The following is a 10,168-nucleotide window of genomic DNA, read 5'->3' on the forward strand; positions in this document are numbered from 1 at the left end:
TTCAGGATAGTGACCATCATGGCATCATGGATTAAGTGCCTGAATTATAACAACATTACAGATTTTGCTATTAGCAAGAAATTCAAAATCCCTAAATCCCAGGCAGAACCATCCTATTTAGGTGAAATATCTGATGGAATGGAAGTAAGTGGAGGAATGAAAACATGGTAGAATTAAGATTAGATGTTAAGATTAGTCAGGCAGGGGACCAAATGAAATAACACACAAAAATCCTTTACATTAGGCGCTTAGTACTACACAACATCCTGATTGAGATTAACGTGGAAGGCAGCAAGTGATGTAAGACAGTTACTGTAATTTTGTTCCAAGAGATAACAGGTCCATCTTGTACAACCTTGGTGCGAAATCCTGGATTTACAAAAGAGAATATTGTTAAAGACAAACTGAGGCACATTAAAACTTTTAAAAGTTGACTTAAGCAAAAATCTATTAAAATCAGGCAGCATCCAGTCTAGCAGATAGAAAGAAGCTCTGAGCAACTGTACAAAATGGAAGACTTTTATAGGCAGAAGGGAGCTAGAACAAGGAAATAATAGTAGGCACAAAAGTGGGTTGGTTATTGCAAAATTACTTCCGTTAGGGGATGGCACAGTCTATCAGGCAGATTTCCTCACTAGTGCTATCACGTGATTCCTGATTGGCTGGTGTAAGATTCCATTTGTGGAGAGCTGAAACTGTAGTTAAGTCTCAGTGTAGTGATGTGGGCTTAGCATAAATGGCTTCATCTTGAGCCTGTTGTCTTCTTTTTAACACTACTAATAACTAATAGCTTAAACACAACACTTTACGGTTTTTAAAGTCTTTTACATCTAATAGATCATTTTCATTTTACAGACAAGGAAATAGAATTCACTACACATAGTCTACTTGTCTATCTAATATCTCCCAGGATGTTTAAAATATGACTATGCTTACCAAAATCCTCCTTTCTCCTACTTTTTCAGAAATTCACTTATGATATAAAACAAGATAGAGAAAGGAAATGAAAAATTGTGGTATATATTGTGTTTACATTTGATGAGTTAATAGTTAATGATGCAAAGTTATGTAATCAACACAGTTGTACGATTTATGAGACAAATGAGGGATTACTTTCAAAATATTAGTTTATAGAGCACCAGAGGGAGTGTGGACCACTAATGGGGCCCAATTTAAAGTTCATAGTTGAACATCTTCTTTTGATCCTGTAAGTGTGTCTCAGCGATGATATTCATGTATCACTTCTTTTAAGGCTGAACCAAAAGTCCAAAGTTTGAGGCTTTAATGGATGAGAAGCTCAGGCTACATGGCCCTCAATTCTACCTGTGATAGGCGTGTGCTTGACACAGTATACCCTCAAATTGGCAAAAAAAGATACATATCCCAATTCACTCTGACCTCCCAGACCTCCCCCTTCTCAAACCCTCTCAGCAACATTTTGGGGGTAGTGGCATCCCCCTTTGTGTGACTCCCTACCCCTCCACTACTGTATCAAAAAGCAAACTACAGCTTGTCCAGCTGGCAGTGTAAGGCAGAGCAGTGCTCCTAACATGTGGTCTGCAAACTGTTACTAGTCTGAGATGAGGTAAGCATACACGTAGAGGGTAAGCCTTTAGAAACTGTTGTATAAATTTGGGAGGGTTGCAACATCCAAGCACAGCTTTTGGGATATAATTTTATGTCTTTTGCATTTAAATTTTTAAAAATTGGGCTTGCCTTCTGTATGTTTTTGTTTTATATTGCACCTTCTTAGCAACTATTTTTTTTCCCCAGCAATTATTTTCTATTGTTTTTCTCGACAAATACATGGTTTATAACTGATAGGAAAGAAAGAAAGTGGGCTCTTCATCACAGATGATTATAGGCATACCTCATTTTATTGCACTTTGCTGTATTGTGCTTTGCAAGGTGTGTTTTTTACCACATGAAGGTTTGTGGCAACCCTACATCAAGAAAGTCTGTCGGCACCATTTTCCAATAGCATTTGTACATTTTGCAATATTTCATGCTTTTTGATGATCATATTTGTTATCATGATCTATGAACAGTAATCTTTGATGTTACTATTGTAATTGTTCTGAGGAACCGTGAACTGCACTCATATGGGATGGCAAACAGTTGATAAATGTTGTATGTGTTCTGACTGTTCCACTGACCAGCCCATCCCCCACCTTTCTCCTTCTCCTCAGACCTCCCTATTCCCCAAGACACAACAGCATTGAAATTAAGCCAGTTAATAACCCTACAGTAGCCTCTGAATGTTGAAGTGAAAGGAGTTGCACATCTCTCACTTTAAATCAAAAGCTAGAAACGATTAAGCTTAGTGAGGAAGGCATGTCAGAAGCTAAGATAGGCTAAAAGCTTGGCTTCTTGTGCCAGAGATTTAGCCAAGTTGTGAAGGCAAAGGAAAAGTTCTTGAAGGAAATTAAAAGTGCTAATCCTAGTAAACACATGAATGATAGAAAGTGAAGTTTCAGTAGTTTGAACAGAGGATCACACCAGTCGCAACATTATCTTAAGACAAAGCCTAATCCATAGCAAGGCCCTGACTCTCTTCATTTACGTGAAGGGTGAGATGTAAGGAAGCTGCAGAAGAAAAGTCTGTAGCTATCAGAGATTGGTGTATGAGGTTTAGAGAAGGAAGTTGTCTCTATAACATAGAAGTGCAAGGTGAAGCAGCCAAGTGCTGATGGAGAAGATGTAGCAAGTTATCCAGAAGATCTAGCCAAGATAATTAATGAAGGGAGATACACTAAACAACAGATTATCAGTGTAGATGAAACAGCCTTCTATTGGAAGAATATGCCATTTAGGACTTTGTAGCTGGAGAAGAAAAGTCAACACCTGGCTTCAAGCCTTCAAGGGACAGGCTGACTTTATTGTTAGGGCCTAATGCAGCTTGTGTCTTTCAGTTGAAGCCACTGCTCATTTACCATTATGAAAATCCTAAGGTGCTTAAGAATCATGCTTAATATACTCTACCTGGGTTCCATCAGTGGAACAACAAAGCCTCAAGGACAGCACATTTGTTTACAACATGGTTTACTGAATATTTTAAGCCCACTGTTGAGATCCACTGCTCAGGAAAAAAAAAAAAAAGTCTCTTCAAAATATTACTGCTCATTGACAGTGTGTCTGGCCATCCAAGAGCTCTGATGGAGATGTACGATCAGATTAATGTTGTTTTCATGCCTACTTGCACAGCATCTGTTCTGCAGCCCATGGATCAAGGAGTACTTTTGACTTTCCAGTCTTAATACTGAAGAAACACATTTTGTAAAGCTATAGCTGCCACAGATAATGATTTCTCTGATGGATCTTGGCAAAGTCAACTGAAAACCCTCTGGAAATGATTCACTATTCTAGATGCCATTAGTAACATTTGTGATTGGTGGGAAGAGGTCAAAATACCAACATTAGCAGGAGTTTGGAGGAAGTTGACTGTAACCCTCATGGATGACTTTGAGGGATTCAAGACTTCGGTGGAGGAAGTAACTGCAGATGTGGTGGAAATAGCAAGAGAATTTGAATTAGAACTGGAGCCTGGAGGCTTCTTGGTGGCCTCGTCATTTGAGCATCTCACCTTGGCCGGGGTCATGATCTCACGGTTGTTAGTTCGAGCCCCACATCAGGCTGGCTGCTGTCAGTGAGGAGCCTGCTTCAGATCCTCTGTCCTCCTCTCTCTGCCCCTCCCCCTCTTGCTTGCTCTCTCTCTCTCAAAATTAAATAAACATTAAAAAAAAAAACAACAACAAAGTGGAGCCTGAAGATGGGACTGAATTGCTGCAATCTCATGGTAAAACTTTAACAGATGAGGAGTTTGAGGTTTGTTGACTTCTCCTCTCCAGCTACAAAAGTCCTAAATGGCATATTCTTCCAATAGAAGGCTGTTTCATCTACACTGATAATCTGTTGTTTAGTGTGGCTCCCTTCATTAATTATCTTGGCTAGATCTTCTGGGTAACTTGCTACATCTTCTCCATCAGCACTTGGCTGCTTCACCTTGCACTTCTATGTTATAGAGATGGCTTCCTTCCTTAAACCTCATACAAACTCTTCATCTTATGAATGAGCAGAAAAAGTGATTTTTTGATATGGAATCTACTCAAAACAGACAGAAGATTCTGTCAAGTTTGTTGACATGACAACAAAGGATTTAAAATATTACAGAGTATTTAGGTGATAAACCAGTGGGAAGGTTTGAGAGAATTGACTCCAAATTTTAAGGAAGTTCTTGGGTAAAATGTTATCAAACAGTGTCACAGGCTTCAGAGAAATTGCTTATGAAAGGAAGAGTCCATTGATGTGGCATACTTCTCATGGTCTTATTTTAAGAAACTGCCACAGCCACCCCAGTCAGTCAGCAGCCAGCCACACTGAGGCAAGACCCACCACCACTGAAAAGATTACAACTTGCTGAAAGCTCATGATGGTTAGCATTTTTTAGCAATGAAGTATTTTTAGTTAAATTATGTACATTATATTTTTAGATATAATGTTATTGCATACTTAATAGGCTACAGTATAGTGTAAACATAACTTTCATATGCACTGGGAAACCCCAAAATTCATTTGATTTTCTTTGTTGTGATGTTCTCTTTATTGTGATAGTCTGAAACTAAACCCACAGTATCTCCAAGGTATGTCTATAAATAATTTGGGGAGTGTCAGTATAGAGCGTGAATGTGTGGACTCTGGAGTAATAGTACCTAAATATGTGACCTAGTTATCTGGATGACTGTGAGTGTATTATCTGCATGACTTTGAGGAACTTGCTTTCTTCTGCCTTGATTTCCCTATCTGTAAAAAGGGGGTGGTAATAATTGTACCTACTACATAGAGTTGTGAGGAATAAAGAATACTTGCTCTTAGAAAAGTGCCTTGCACAGAGTAAGAGCTCAGTACATTTTAGCTATTGTTGCTCACATTTCTAGGCCTTATTGCTCACCTGTATCTTTGCATAGGCCAGTGCTTATGACTTAGGCATTATGGGTTTTGAGTGCTGTAGGCACTTTCACCTTATCAGCCTCTTCTTCCATTAAAAATTTTCAATTTTAGAGGTGCTTGGGTGGCTCAGTTGGTTAAGCGTCCAACTTTGGCTCAGGTCATGATCTCACAGTACGTGAATTTGAGCCCCACATCGGGCTCTGTGCTGACAGCTCAGAGCCTGGAGCCTGCTGTGGATTTTGTGTCTCCCTCTCTCTCTGACCCTCCCCCCTCTCAAAAATAAATGAACATTAAAAATTTTTTAATTTTATATTTTATGATTGCATTGATATAAAGATGAGTATAAGTAGATGAGATTCACTATTCTGTGTTCATTATTGCTGTATTTATTTTTCCTCTTATTTAAAGATAAATTAGAGCTAAAGCATTTCTGTGGTCCTCTCAAAGTATCTTGGACCCTGGACCTCATGCCCACCGTGACTGGCTTAGACAAGTTGGAGCCTGTTGACTAAGTCGGCTGTTGGTGTACTTCTTTCCCTTGCTGGAATACTTTTTTCACGCGTATCTTCTTGAGCATTATTCCCTCTCCTCTCGAGCATCTCCTCTTCATCATTTGAAACTCCACCAAAGTTTCCTTCTCAGTCCATCCTGTGGATACTGTAGTATTATAATTGTCTGTTTACCATTCTGTTTCCCAGGGTAGACTGTGTAAGTTCTTTAAGCTCAAGAAACAGCTCTGTCTTCCCGTTGCTAAGCACATTATATAGTTAGTTAATTACTTAATGAGGTTGGGTAAAGTGTGTCATGGTGTATAAGAAGCAGCATGGATTGAAGACTCAGGTAGTCTTACAAGATGTATTCAGGAAATAGGGAGAAGTTTAAAGATAGTCTTTATATTGCTATTTCCAGCTGGCACCTAAACACTGGTGGATTCCAAAACACAGAAAGAAAATACGTTGAGCATCAAGTAGCAAGAGCTTTATAAGACAGTTGCCTGAGCACTGGGAACTCCCCACTGATTAACATTAACAGGAGCTCCATTCATATATCACACAGAGAACAGATCCCTAAAAGCTGATCTGCTGCCTCATTAGAACCCAATCAAATGCTTTCACTGTTGAGTAATAGGTTTGGCTGGGCTGGCTCCAGGGGCAGAACTAATTTCAGATGTTGTTGGCAAGGCTGGTACAGAGAGGAGCCCCGGCAAGACTATGCTATAGTTGAACCACCAGGCAAAAACGTCTACAAGAAGATCATCCAATCTGATGACATATTCTCCTACAGCATCTTTCTCACAAGGCAGAAACGTGCTTTCATTTCGCAGCATTTCCCAGTCTCACCAGCCACTGACGGTTGCATTGGTGTGTTAAGTTAAGGTGCATACAAAGCACCTCGGAGTCTCGTTGAACATGCAGGCCCTGGGCTCACTCCCAAAGTTTCTGAGTCAGTGGAACTGGGACTAAGCCTGGAATTCACGAGTTTAACAAGTAGGCCAGGTAAATAATGTTGCAGATGGATTAGATCAGACTTTAAGAACATGGACCCTGCCAGATAGATAAGTTTTAAACAAGTAAGAATCCTTCTATGTTCTGGCCCCTGTGCTCTATGTCGATAGCTTCTTAGCTCTTGTTTCTTGGATGCCTGGCACATAGAATAACCCTTAAGCATAGAAGGAAGTCAGAGATATTCTCTCTGTGTCCCAAACCATCTCCCTTGCAGATCCTGAAGCCCCTATTTGTCATGATCTTCTGGCTTTAGGGGTTGGCATGTGGGCATCTGCATGATAGAGTCATGTGTCCTTTTTTCCACCTCAGAACTGAGTCTTGTGAAACCAGCTTGCTGGAACTCTGCACTAGGGTTCCATTTACTATTAAGGGCTCTAATGAGGAGGGACAGGCAATTATTATTATTTATTTCACTAATTAGCCAGATAATCACTCATTTTGAAACTGTTCAGGGTTGGGAATCTGTTCATTTTGTGCCCTTTGTGTAACGCGGATTCATTTTATTTTTCCTCTTTCCTTGAGAAAAACGGCTGCTTTGTTAAATGAGGGGCAAAGGTAGGGGGTAAGAAGGGAGGGTTAAAAAAAGAGGGAGATCATTTCTGAGCTGGGAAGATAATGCAACAAGGAGCCAGAGTCCATAAAAACATCACCTTTCAGTCTCCGAAGACATAATGCTTGATGATAACCATAAAACATGTTAGTGCAAAATAAATTGCTGTTCTATTCAGATCCTTAAACGTACTACTGTGGATGTCACTGGAGATATGCAACTCTTTTTTCTGATCCCGAGGTGTATTTTATCATAATTTGTGGGGTGGGTGACAGCCTTGTACACATGATTGCCTTTTCCTGCTCAGTTAGCTTGTCAAGGTCAGAGTCCTTTGGCCTTTTATGAATGTAGGACTATTAAGAAATGAGCAGGATAACTGAACAGCATGGAGAGGAAACTTTATTTTTCTCTAGTAATCAGTACATTACATTTGTATGATGTTTGCTTATAATAAGCTATCATTCTGCTCTCAGGTATTTTTAGGTGTGGGCGGAGGGGAGGATGTTTTGAGGCTCTGCATCTTATTTTTATTGTGAGATGGAAAGAACTTCTAGGAGGTTGAGATTCATCTTCAGTATCACAAAATACAGTGTTAAAGAGCACTTCCATTTTCAGATAGATTTTTTTTTCTTAAGGTAGATGATTACAGTGGGAAGTTGGTGCTTTTCTAGGTTGGTGCTCTATCGGGTGGAGATGCTGGATGACTCTTCGTAGACCAAGTGTCCTTGGTTACACCAGCCTGGTAGATCTGGCTGAGAGTCTGCTTTGTTTTTGTTTTTGTTTTTGCTTTTGTTTCTTTATGACTTCCATTTTGAGAATTCAAACCAGTTGTGAGGGTAACAGAAGTTGTAGCCAGGGATCTCATTCCAAGGAACGTGAAATGGTGGTCATTTCTCATAGAAATGGAAACCCTTGGTAAGTACTAGGGTGGGAGAAGTGACTCTAGCAAAAGATAGAGGAGGCTTCACCTCCCTAAAGGATGGCTTTGATAGCACCCATAACTTACGAATACACTCTTGGCCTTTGCATACTCCTCAGTAGGTTAAAGAATTCAATATAGGGAACTTCTAGCCTGAATGACTCTTTCCCCATAGTGAGCTCCTTTGTTGTCAGTACACTGGAAATTGTACAGAATTCTTCATAAAAAGCAGTCATAATGTCATAAACAAGACCTTGTGCAGGAAGTTTAAGGAATTATTGTTCCCAGGTCTTCAACTCCTCCTACTAAATCTTCACAAACTCTGTTGGATAGAAGGTTTTTTGGCCTGGTATTTTGGGAGTATCAGGGTCAATTCTGGTAAAAGGAGCCACAGAAAAAGTGTCTTATCTCTCTTCTACCCACCACAACAATGATAAAATATTTACTGAAAAGACTAAAAAGAGCTTTAAGAAGCCCTTTATAGCATTGAGTATATAGATTCTAGCATGTTAATTTACTGGAATTGATCTTTATATGGAAGAAAGTAAAGTAAGTGAAAGAAATGTTTACACTACTTAAGAGTGAGATGCAATTACTGAATCCAAGAACCACTTTAATATGGTGCTGGCATTTTGAAAATGAATTTGATTATTTTAAATAATTCTGTTCTATTCTTGAAAGCACTTTCAAGAGCTCTAGGGGAAGAAAATATGAAGGTACTGAAAAACTAGTCAAACTGCCTTTTTAAAGGTTTTAAATAAACTGGACTTCTCCTGAAGGTCATCTTACCAAGTTACATACACTGCATGATGACTAAGAAATAGAAATAGTGGACAAATGCCAGAGTTCAAGTTGTATATTTGCCACCAAAAGGAACAGAATTTTATATCAATCACTTAATATGGCAAAGGATAGAAATTAAAAGCTAAGAAAGAAAAATGGCTAAGATAGAAAGCAAAGATGGGGTTGGGTGAGGTAAGCTGGGAGCTTTCCTCCCACTGTAAGGTCCTACATCTAGTACAACATGCAGGTGGCTATGGGAGCATTACCTTGTAGTGTTGTTGCAGTTGGGTAAAGGCAGTAGCAGCAGCTGGGAGAGTGTTTACTTCCCTTAAGAATGGGCTTCTAGGGGGGTGCCTGGGTGGCTTAGTCAGTTGAGCATCTATTTTCAGCTCAGGTCATGATCTCGCGGTTTATGAGTTTGACTTCCACGTCGGGCTCTGTGTTGACAGTTCAAAGCCTGGAGCCTGCTTCAAATTCTCTGTCTCCCTCTCTGCCCCTCTCCAGCTCATGCTTGCTCGCTCACTCGCTCTCTCTCTGTCCCTAAAATAAATAAAAACATATAAAAAATTAAAAAATAAGAATAGGCTTCTAGCATGGCACTTTCTCAGACCTTGGGAAACCTACAGGTGGCTGTCAATGTAAACTTGGTAAGCAGCGGTTGCAGTTGGGCTGTCGATGAGAGCCAGAGGTCTATGTGAGGCCAGTGTTTCCAGATAAACTGGCTTATGAAAATCAAAATGTGTTTTCCTGTTCAGATCAGTAATGGTCTTCCTGTGACATGTCAAGCACTCAGCTTCCATCAGGGATTTGTACTTGGTATTTTGTCCTCTTAGAAGGTTCTTCCCCCAGATATCCTTGTGGCTTGCTCCCTAACTTCATTTAAGGTTTCTGCTCAGCTGTCATTCATCAGGCCTGCCTTCTTTCTTCAGTCACCCAGTAACAGCTTCCTGTCACTCTCTAATCCCACTTCCCTTATTTTTCTTCTATCACACTTATCATCATCTGACACCAGATGATGAAACGTATTGTTTCCCCCAGTGGAAGGTAAGTTTATTGAGGGTAGGGTCTGTGTGATATGGAACCTCCCCAACAAGCTGAGAATTGTTCATTGCTGTATGCTCAGTGCCTCAAACAGTGCCTGCCATGTCATAGGAACCCAGTGAGTTTTTGTTGAATGAATGAGTGAACAGTAACAATAATAGCTTTCTTATGCATTTTCCACCCTCCACACCAAGTTCCCCACACACTTTCGTGCAGGCCATGACACTGTACTCTAAGCTAGTTCACCATTATTTGGCACCCCATTTTACAGACAAGAAAACACTTCCAGTGGCCCTACATGCAAGAGTCTTCTCTAAGGAATATAGTGCTGCCCCAAAGCTATTAGCACTCTGCACCTTGATTCTAATAAAGAGTTTGCTATGACACACATTAACTTAAAAGGAAAATGAAACTGAGAAAATA

Source organism: Neofelis nebulosa, chromosome 7 (assembly GCF_028018385.1).
Source record: "Neofelis nebulosa isolate mNeoNeb1 chromosome 7, mNeoNeb1.pri, whole genome shotgun sequence".
Lineage (NCBI taxonomy): Eukaryota > Metazoa > Chordata > Mammalia > Carnivora > Felidae > Neofelis > Neofelis nebulosa.